The sequence below is a fragment of the Fistularia commersonii genome, chromosome 10 (genome assembly GCF_037954325.1).
Source record: "Fistularia commersonii isolate RoL2024-O1a breed Wild chromosome 10, RoL_Fcom_v1.0, whole genome shotgun sequence".
Classification (NCBI taxonomy): Eukaryota; Metazoa; Chordata; class Actinopteri; order Syngnathiformes; family Fistulariidae; genus Fistularia; species Fistularia commersonii.
Genome location: NC_141293.1, coordinates 6,637,791 through 6,649,163, shown reverse-complemented (window position 1 = coordinate 6,649,163; position 11,373 = coordinate 6,637,791). Strand labels below are relative to the sequence as shown.

The following is an 11,373-nucleotide window of genomic DNA, read 5'->3' as shown; positions in this document are numbered from 1 at the left end:
GACGGTTTGATGTTCTCCTCATGCTCAGCTCTTCTATGATGGAGAACCTACTCCCTCCTCGTTCTCCAGCTCCCCTTGATGTTCTCCTACTGGGTTCCTCTGTTGCTCTGCAGTTTCACAGAGTTTCGTCACGACATAGAAGAACATCTGAGGACCTTCAGCCTCCTCTGCTGGCCACTTACCAACAGTGCACCTCCTCCTCCTGGCCTCACGCTGTCCATCGAGAATGACACACACGCACACAAATACACACACAAACACACTAATCCAGAGTGTGAAAGGTAATCTATTGCCTGATCTTCTGCTGTGACTTGAAGTCCTGGAAATTTCAGCTTCTCCTGCAGACCCCCCTCCCCTTCCAAGAAGTGTTAATGTTATCACCTGGTCGTTACAGTTGCAAATTCAATCAGTAATTTTCCCCCCTCTCTGGTGGAAAGAGAAAAATGGGTAAAAGTAATGAGAGAGCAAACACAGGACTTGAGTGAATAAGAAAAATGTTTATTTAGTAATGAAAACTATTCCAAGCAAATTGCCTTGAAAACAAATTGTGAGCATATTCCACAACTTTTTTTGTTTTTAGCATTTTTTAACAATTTTGACACACAAATGGAGATCCTTTTCTACATTTCTATAGATGTACTTGTGGCAAATGGCACATTTCTCTGAACTATGATTTCTGTTGCAACTCCGGCGCACTTGGCATGTTTTGGTTTCCCCATCAGAAACCCTTTTCATTTCACGTAGCAACTTGAGGATGTGTCTGTTTTAGAAATGGGGACTGCATGCAGCATTAACATATGTTTGGGAGGTGAGTGAGTGGAATGCATGCAGCATTAACATTTGGTTGAGAGGTGGAAGTTAGTGGCTCATTAAGGATCGCCCTCAAACTCCAAGCCTGCCTGCGCAAAAAAGCGCAGTTGCAGGACTTTGAGTGGCGCTCAGATCCAAGCAGTTTTCTCTGCTTTGCCATGTCCAGGTCCACCAGGGTGGAGTTGTGGAACAAACCACTTTGGGTCAGAGCAGGCTAATCATGGTGGAGGACCTCCTCCTGAAACCTGTATCTGCTCCAACCTGCCCAGAAAACGGCAGGAAAATGGGTCTGAACAGAACCCAGACAGATACTTGTGAGAACCCAGGCAGGACAACCTGTGAAGAACCTAAGGCAGGAGAACCTGGGGAGATCCCAGGCTGTCAAAAGCAGGGTTTTTGTGAGACATCTGAGGTGGTCTCAGGTTGGACCTCCAGCTGAGTAGACCTGCTCTGAGCTTTTCTCTCCTTGTTCTCCACCAGAGGGCAGAGTTGCTCTGAGGATCCTCTGGAGGAAGAGAGCAATTATTCACTTCAGAACCCTGACCTCAGAGGAGCCTCACCTGCTGAGGTCACTTCAGAACACCCTTCACTACATCACTCATAGCTGCCCGGTGATGGACACCTCCACCTCCTAAACCTAAGCCCTGCCCCCCTGCCAAACAGACCGCTGTGATTGACTCCAGGTCCAGGACCTTCATGACCTCCTAGAGATGCGTTCAGACCTCAGTTAAGAAGAACCACCACAGAGGCTCCACGTTCCTCGTTGTTGCTCCACAAGCTGATTGCCACAGGAGCACATCTGACCTCAAAGGTGTGTGTGTGTGTGTGTGTGTGTGTGTGTGTGTGTGTGTGTGTGTGTGTGTGTGTGTGTGTGTGTGTGTGTGTGTGTGTGTGTGTGTGTTTAATTAATTCTGGCTGGTACCAGGAAACCATCAAATGCCATCTTCCTGGAAGCCAGACGTGGCCAATCCTCCTCCGGTCTGGATATGCTGAATGTTTCGTCCTCTTCAGCAGCAGGCAACACACACACACACACACACACACACACACACACACACACACACACACACACACACACACACACACACTCCCTCTCTCTGATGGTGACCAACACAGTTGAAGGAATGGAGGAAGACCAGAGAGGAAGTTTAAGGATGGGATGAAAGGTCGTTGATGTGATAGGAGAGGGTGTAGATGGAGGCAGGTGATTGGCTGAGCTCCTGAAAGGAGCTTCCTAAAGGAGAAGAAGAAGATTGCTTTTTTATGTTTTCTCGAACGGAGGAACAAGTGGTATCTGGAACCGTCTGACCCCAGGAGAAGGTCCTACACAGATCTTCTACATCCCATAATGATATGGAATGCATAACATCCAATCCTTGGAACTATACTCAGAATTGCAGAGTACTCTATTACTATATCTTCCATCTTGTCAGTTGTGATGGATCCACGATGGAAAAACAGATGAATGGATGAACTATGAGGATCCTGACACCACCACAGAGACTCTGGAGGTCCAGACTGTGAGGATTTCAAGGCTCTGTGGAGGTCCAGGCTTCGTGGAGGACCAGGTTTCATGGAGGACCAGACTTCGTGGAGCTCCTGGCTTTGTGGGGCTCCTGGCTACATGGATCTCCCAGGTTTGTGGAGGTCCAGGCTGTGCGCAGGTCCAGGCTTTGTGGAGGTTCAGGCTGTTTAGAGTTCCAAGCAATGTGGAGCTCCTGGCTTTGTGGAGCTCCTGGCTTCATGGAGGTCCAGGCTTCGTGGACTTCCAGGCTGTGCACAGGTCCCGGTTTCATGGAGGTCCCCGTTTCGTGGAGGTTCAGGCTTCGTGGACTTCCAAGCTGTGCACAGGTCCAGGCTTCATGGAGGTCCCGGGTTTGTGGAAGTCCAGGCTTCATGGAGCTCCAGGCTGTGCACAGTTCCAGGCTTCGTGGACTTCCAAGCTGTGCACAGGTCCAGGCTTCATGGAGGTCCCAGCTTGTGGAGGTCCAGACAGTGCGCAGGTCCATGCTTCATAGAGGACGGCCATCTCTGCTGCCATCAGATGGTTGGACATGGATGGATGTCTCACGTGGTTCCTCCCAGATAAATCTCTTCCGAGGTGGGGGCGTCAATTAAAAAATGTTCAATTATCACTTCACACACACAGCTGTGTAACGCCTGTCTGCTGGAGGTGCAGAGGACCTCCGCCAAGGCCTCCATCAGTGGAGTGGGAGCGGGCTGTCACACATTAAAGCTGTGTGTGGGAGGCGGTGATGTCACGTAATGGCACTATTATGTTTTCCACTTCAGGCCATTATTGCGTCCTGTGATGGAATGATGGAGTGGAAATCAGCAGCCAGGCGTGTGTGTGTGTGTGTGTGTGTGTGTGTGTGTGTGTGTGTGTGTGTGCGCAGTCCTCAGCACCCGCCCTGCACAGATGGTATAGCTGCCCCTTTGGAGAAGCACAACTTAATCCGTCAAACACATGGTGGGCTTAATCTGCGCAACTCTTTATGTGTGTTTGTGTGTGTGTGTGTCAGGAGAAATGGTGTGTGCACGTGCAGGCGCAGTGTGGACAGCTTGCAGCTAGGGGTCAAGGAATAATGACTGAATACGGAGGCTAATCATGTATTATATGAGACATGAAGACACACACGCGCGCACACACACACACACACATGCCCACACACAATATTCAAACGTTCACTTAAACACACACACTTCCGATGAACCTGAAAAACAGCATCTGCCTCCTTTCCCTGAGGTCTCTCGATTAGACCTTGGTTATAACACACACGCACACACACACATACTGTGAGCAGGACAACGAACGAATGAATGTTGCCATGGTTTCACCTTTGCTCATCTCAGAAAACTTCCTATTTGGAACATATCGGTCACCATTTCCTGTTTCACCGCCTTCCAAAATAAAAACCTTGAAATGACAGGATGGATGTCGTGGAGTGAGAAGTTCCAGTTTCTTCTCCCCGGGTTCTCGCCGTTCTCCTCCCACACTCAAGAATCCATAGAGAGTGTGAATGGATGGATGACTGACAGCTCAGCTGTCCAGGTGAAGCCCCTCCCTCTTGCTGAAAGTCAAAAGTGATTGGCTCCTGCTCCTGCAGGACAAGGGTCACCCTGTGTGTGTGTGTATGTGTGTGTGTGTGTGTGTGTGTGTGTGTGTATGTGTGCTGACCTGCTATGTAAGCATGAGGAGAAAAACTGCACTGCAGGTGTAGATTTCAACCATCACCCTAATAGAGGAGGAGAATGTAGGAGGAACCTGAATGTTTTCCGCCTGCCCTGTTGTGTGTGCAGTAGTAGCACATGCAGTACTCTCTGCTCCACAGGTTCTTGATGCTCCATGTGGACTCGCCAACTCTTTCAGAAGATCCAGGAGGTGGGAAACACCTCCACTAGACATTCTTGAAGTATATTTAAAGTACATAAATACTTTGGAGTGTATTCAAAGTACTCTGAAGTACTTGTTTCTTCTGTATGTGGACTTCAGCACCAACTGGAAAGACCCTCCTCGTCCACAGAGCTGCTGGTTCCACTGCTCAGAACCCAGATGTTCTCCCGTCCCTCAGGTGTTCTCCAATCAATACTTCTTTTCACAGGTCACCTGGATCTCACTGTCTGCAACTGTCAACTTCTGTGTGCGTGTGTGTGCGTGTGTGTGTATGTGTGTGTGTGTGTGTGTGTGTGTGTGTGTGTGTGTGAGAGAGAGAGAGAGAGAGAGAGAGAGAGAGAGAGAGAGGCAGTATTGCTGTGTGTGTGTGTGCGTGTGTGTGTGTGAGAGAGAGAGATAGAGAGAGATAGAGAGAGAGAGAGAGAGAGGCAGTATTGCTGTTTGTGTGTGTGTGTCTGTGTCTGTGTGTGTGTCTGTGTGTGTGTGTGTGTGTGTGTGTGTGTGTGTGTGTGAGTTCCTATTGCAACCTAATGACATCCTGTTTGCCTCCCTGAACCAAAGCAGAACCCATTTTCTCATGTTCTCTCTTTGCTCCCGTCCAATGTCAGCGAGGATAGGCTCCACCCCCTGGATAAATGAATGAATGAACGGATGAATGAAGGGGCAGCTCTGGCTCCTCGCCCTTTGACAGGAAGTTTGATATTACACAACATCCAGGTTGTGTTGTTGATTATTCCTGATCATCAATTTTCTTCTCCTTTCGGGTGTCGCCGCAGCAAATCAACATTCTCCATCTAACCCTATTATCTTTATCCCTCTCACTCACACCAACCACCTTCACATCTTCTCTCGCTACGTCCATAAATATTCTCTTTGTGTCTTCCTCAAGACCTCCTGCCTGACAGCTCCAAATCCAATATATTCACTATCCCTCTTCTGTACATGACCAAACCATCTCAGTCTGGCTTCTCTGACCTTCTCTCCAAAACATCTAACATGTGCTGTTCCTCTGATAGACTCATTCCTGATCCTATCCATCCTGGTCACTCCCAAAGAAAACCTCAACATCTTCATCTCTGTGACCTCTAGCTCTGCCTCCTGTCTTTTGGCCATTGTGTTTGTAGTCCATACAGCATCACTGGTCTCACCACTGTCTTGTACACCTTTCCTTTCATTCTGGACGATAGTCTTTTGTCAGATAGTACCCCTGACACTTTTCTCCACCCATTCCGACCCGCTTGAACCCGTCTCTTCGCCTCTTCTCCACACTCTGCGTTGCTCTGGACTTTTGACCCCAAGTACCTGAAATCCTCCAACTAACTGCGCTGGTAGCTGCGACTAACTTTCATTCCTCTCCTTTCCAGTGCATACTTCCACCTCTCTAGATTTTCCTCAACCAGTTCTCTGCTCTCACGACAAATCACAATATCATCTGCAAACATCATGGTCCATGGAGATTCCTGTCCAACCTCATCTGTCAGCCTGTCCATCACCACTGCAAACAAGAAGGGGCTCAGAGCTGATCCCTGATGGAGTCCCACCTCCACCTTGAACTTTTCTTTTACCCCTAAATCACACCGCACCACTGACTCACAACTAGCATACGTGTCCTGCACCAGTCTACCATACTTCTCTGCCAAGCCAGACTTCCTCATACAACACCAGAGCTCCTCTCTTAGCACCCTGTCATATGCTTTTTCTAGGTCTACAAAAACACAATAAATCTTCTTCTGGCCTTCTCTGTATTTCTCTATTAGCATTCTCAGAGCAAATACTGCATCTGTAGTACTGTTTCTAGGCATGAAGCCATACTGTTGTTCACAAATGCTAACTCCCAGTCTAGTTTCCAATACCCTTTCCCATAACTTAATTGTATGGCTCATCAACTTTATCCCTCTATAGTTGCCGTGATTTTGCATATCCCCCTTATTCTTAAAAATGGGCACTATCACACTTCGTCTCCATTCTTCAGGCATCTTCTCACTCTCTAAGATCCTGTTGATTAACAGAGTCTGAACTCTACCACTGCCTCTCCTAGACACTTCTTCAACGCCACGTGTATCTCATCAGGACCAACTGCCTTTCCACTCTTCATCCTCTTCAATACCTTCCTCACTTCACTTTTAATAATCTCTGCTACTATGTGGTCTGTAATGGTTACCTCTTCTACCCTTGCCTCTCTTTCATTTCCCACATTCACCAGCTCTTCAAAGTACTCTTTCCATCTTCCCATCGCTCTTCTAGCATCTCTCAATACATTTCCCTCTCTATCCTTATTCACCCGGACCTGTGGCACATCCTTTCCAACTTTATGTCTCTGTTTTGCCAACCTGTATCGATCATTCTCTCATCAGGTTATCGTACGCCCTTTGTTTTGCCTTCTCTACCTCTATCTTTACCTTATGCTTTATCTCCCTGTACTCCTATCTGTTCTCTTCAGTCCTCTCAGTATCCCACTTCTTCTCTTCTAACCACTTTCTCTGCACATGAGTTCTCTGAACTCATGCACTTCCTGATTCCACCACCAAGTCTCCTCATCTACCTTCCTTCCAGATGACACACCAAGTACTCTCCTACCTGTCTCCCTGATAACACTAGCTGTTATTGTCCAATCATATGGAAGCTCTCCCTGACCAACCAGAGCCTTTCTCCACTCCTCCCTGAAAATGATACAAAACTTCTCCCTTTTCAGCTTCCACCACTTTGTCCTCTGCTCTGCCTTTGTCCTCTTGATCTTCCTTCTCATCAGAGTCATCCTACAAACCACCGTCCTATGCTGTCTGGCTACACCTACACACCTCATCTACAACTACCATATGTTCCTGTTTTTTTCTGGAAAAAGTGTTCACTACAGCCATTTCCACCTTTTTTCGCAAAAGCTACCACCATCTGTCCTTTTGCACTCCTATCCTGTATACCAAATCCACCAAATCCCTTCTTTGTCCCCTCCATTACCTTCACCAACATGTCCGTTAAAGTCTGCACCAATTACCACTCTCTCATCTCTGAGGATATTCTGCATCACTTCATCTAACTTATTCCAGACCTTCTCCTTCTCCTCAAATTCACATCCCGCCTGTGGGGCAGAGCCACTAACAACATTGAACCTCACACCTTCAATTTCCAGTTTCAGACTCATAAGTCTGATATTCTTTTCACCTCCAGAAGGTCCCTGACAAGCTCCTCCATCAAGATAACTCCTACTCAATTTCTCCTCTCGTCAGTACCATAATAGTACAACTTAAAGCCTGCTCCAACACTTCTAGCCTTACTGCCTTTCCACCTGGTCTCCTGGACACACAGTATATCAAGTTTCCTTCTCTGTATCATGTCGACGATTATCCACTTTCCTTCTCTGCATGAAGTTGAAGTTGATTATTGATCATCAATAATGATCAATAATCAATCAATCAATCCATCAATAATTCTAAACCACATCTTAATCTGGGTGCTTTTAAGACTGAGGCTTTAATAACTGATACTATAGGCTCCTCCTAAATTTACATGAACACACACACACACACACACACACACACACACACACACACCATGTGGGAAATGGTTCCTGATTAGCTGCTACATTAAAGAGATGTGAAGAAAAACTCTGACCGTCCGTCAAACTGGGAGAAGGAGCGCTGCCAAGTAATGAGGCTGCACACACACACACACACACACACACACACACACACACACACACACACACACACACACACACTTGTCATATTTCTTATATAAATGAGGGAGAGGTGGCTGCTGGCCCTCTGGAAAAAAGCACGCTAAACACACAAACTAAACACACACACACACACACACACACACACACACAGAACACACACACGGCAGCGTCGCATCACATGTTAAGTGGGTAATTGCTGGGGATGGGAGCCAGATGAGGGTCTCTCAAGCTTTGGAGTTGCTTGCAGCTCTTAGACGGGGGGTGGGGGAGTGTGTGTGTGTGTGTGTGTGTGTGTGTGTGTGTGTGTGGGGGGGGGTAATCCTCAAGCTGGTCTTGATGTTTGCGCGAGTGTGTGAATTAGTATCCACCTGCTTCTACCATTCCAGACTTATAGGTTTCCCTTCTCTGTGTGTGTTATTGTTAGCACCACCTGCTCCATAACTTCAACATTTCCAACGTGGTTCCTTGGGCTTTCTTTTACGTGTGTGTGTGTGTGTGTGTGTGTGTGTGTGTGTGTCTTTGTGTGACAGCAACACTTAGAGGAACACTGAAATCCCATGCCCCATCCTTGTGGAGCTCCTCCAGAGAGGAAGAGGAGGAGGAGAAGATGGAGACGAAAGTCCTGTGTGGCTCTCAGAAGCACATCCCATCACTGGTGTTCTGCAGATCATTTATCGGTTATGTCAGCTCTGGAAGGGGAAGCGTCCTCAGACGCTCCTCGACATCCCCCGGGAGACAGAGCTGAAGAAGATGAAGAAGACGGAGATGAAGAAGATCTCCTCGATGTCAAATCCAGTTAACATGAGAGCTGTCGGAGTGGTGGGTCCTATAAGCTCTGCCCCTCGAAGAGGAGCCCACCGAGGTCCAGGACATGTCTAGAAGCAGAGCCCCACGGGGGGAGCAGACACACACCTTCTCTGCAAAGCTGGTGTGTGTATTAGTGGCGGGCGGGGGCTGCTTCCCCCTCCTGCTTCCGGCGGGCAGCACCTTCTGCTTTGTGTGGCTCCGCCCCTTCTGTGACCTCACTGTAGGAAGGGGTGTCAGGTCAGCAACGCACTTCCTTATGCTGTGCACCTGTTGTGGATGGGGCTTCCATCATCAGTTTTCTAAAGATTTCCAATGGAGGAGATTCTGAAGTGACACTGGATGAGCGTCAGAGGAACGCCACCTCCCAGGCAGGAAGTTGAAGCCTTCCAGTTCCCAAGTTCCATGTTTTATTTTAAAAAGTCTGCAGGACGTGGCGCTGTTCTGGCTGCGGCTGTGTTGAGGCGGCCACGTTTTTTGTTGGAATGGACTTGGTGGAGTTCCAGGCTGCTGATGAAGACTGGGGCCTAAGTTGCAGGGTTTGACTCCCGGTGTGGCGGTAGCTGTGTTTCCATGGAGACAGCGTGCAGGCTTATTGAAGAGGGGCAAGAGGACGTAGGGGAGGAGGAGAAGGAGGGAGTGGATGATGGAGAGGTGGAAGAAGAGGAGGAGAAGGAAGAGGGAGAGGAGAAGGTGGGGGAAGTAGGGGAGGAGGAAGAGAAGTAAGAGGAGGAGAAGGATGGGGAGGAAGAGGAAGTATGGGAGGTGGAGGGAGAAGATGATGAGGAGGGGGAAGGGGAGGCTACAGCAGGTTGTATTATCCCTGGATTGGACGGCGGTGATGTGGGCGGGGCTCCGCGAGGGGGAGCAAACGGGGAGCGGAGAAGAGGAGCTCTCAGTGCGCTAGGATGAGCGGAGCGCGGGAACGGGCTTCGGGACCGGAAGCGGGGACCGACGTGCACGACGGTACAGCGCGCGAGCTGCGAGGTAAACTCACACGCCCCGGGCGTGCACGGCGGATGTTTTTTGCATGCGCGTGAGTGTGTGCGTTCATTTGACCTAGTGTAGGGAAACTTTTCCAGTGCGTAAACACTGTTTCCACGTCCTCAAGCTCTGGCGCACGCGACGTGACAGGTGGGACCGGAAGCTGGTAGGAGCAGGAGGAGGAGGGGGGGGTAGTTGAAGAAGTGGCGGGGGAAGCTGCAGCCGTGCCGCGCGGTGCATCCATAAACAGGGGGACGTGAGTTCACGCCAGTGGGGAACACGCACAGGATCTTAAAAGAAACAGCGTGGTCAGCGTGGTTTCCTAAACAAGACCAAACAAGATCTGGTTTCCCAAAACGGATGTCAGCGGGTTGGATCTTTGGGGGGGAGCAGTGAACGCACCACGACGGCAGTGAACGCACCACGGAACCACCGGAAGTGGGTCTTCAGACGAAAAAAAAAAAATCCTGCTGGACTTTTGTTGTGAAAAACCTGCAGAACATCCTGCACCTGCTGTGCCTGCTCTCCTGACAGGCGTCGTGCGTCTTGAACTTTGTTCTGATGTTCTTCTGAGGTACCTAGAGCCTCCTTCTGCTGAAGCCTTTTCCGTCAGACACAGTAGGACCTCCAGAACCTGCAGCCCTGAGGAACCTGGGTAGATGGAGGAGTCACACACAGTCAGGGACATGTGAATGAGAGGATGAATGTATGAATGTCCTTATATGATTAAGGAATGAGAGGTTGAATGGTTGTCTCTATAACATGTGAATGACAGGATAAGGTTGTATGTCCTTATGATTTGTGAATGAGTGAATGGTTGCTTGTCTTTGTATGATGTGTGAATGAGAGGGTGAATGGATATGTGTCTCTTTAAGATGAATGAATGAGAAGGTGAAGGGGTGCATTCCTCTGTATATGACACTTTGATGGACGGGTCCAGGATGAACGCCGTCTTTGGACCGATCACAGCTCGGATTGGCTGCCGCCCCCACTTTGCACAACTGGCGGTGTAGATAATGAATGGATGAATGAAAACGCACAGCTTGTTCTCGTGGCTTTATGACCATGTGTTTTAATTTAGTCAGATGTGATCTCTACCTCCTGGGTGTTGGATGGGGGGTTGCAGAGGGATGAAAGGGGTTGTTTGTGTCGTCACTGCCGTCATGTGACCCTCCACCCCATCCCTCTGAATCCCTGCCGTTGTTCCCAGAGGAACATCATGGAACCGTCTCCTGCAGACCCCACGTTCTCTGCTCTCTGAAGGTCAAAGGTGACATCTTTTATCATCGCAGGAGGCGTTAGCAGCAAGTGCGGTTTTTGAGCTTGTTACACACTCGACTGATCCCCCCCGTGGTACGTTCATGTGTCACTGCCAGGGCTTTCCGCAGGTTCTCCATCTGTGTCACCTCAAAAACTAGGTTCATTGGCTGGGTTCCTCATGTTCTCCCCTGACCAACAAGGTTCTGTCTGTGTTCTCCGTCATCCGTCAGGAGTAGTGGGGGTTCTAGCGAGCTCTATGTTTGGTTTCATTTGTACTTAAGTGCGGTTCCTCATGCCCAGGGTTCTCCTTGGTTCTATGAACCTCTGGAAGGAGAACAGATGTTCTCCCTCTGATCTCATCCAGACCTGCTTTTGTCTCATTTCTGGTTTCATCAATTTCCAGTGGCCACCTGCAGATCTCTCTCTCACACACACACACACACTG

The 11,373-nt window shown here is 48.9% G+C and overlaps 1 protein-coding gene across 2 annotated transcripts in view; it reads left to right on the top strand.

The window, feature by feature from the left end:
* Positions 1-9,599: 9,599 nt before the first annotated feature.
* LOC147230191 (cadherin-12-like) overlaps positions 9,600-11,373 on the top strand; it is a 28,797-nt gene continuing 27,023 nt past the window's right edge. For both annotated transcript variants that reach the window (XM_086153435.1, XM_086153434.1), the window contains exon 1: positions 9,600-9,671. The gene's annotated coding sequence lies outside the window, so the exon portion shown is untranslated. The remainder of the gene's footprint in view (positions 9,672-11,373) is intronic.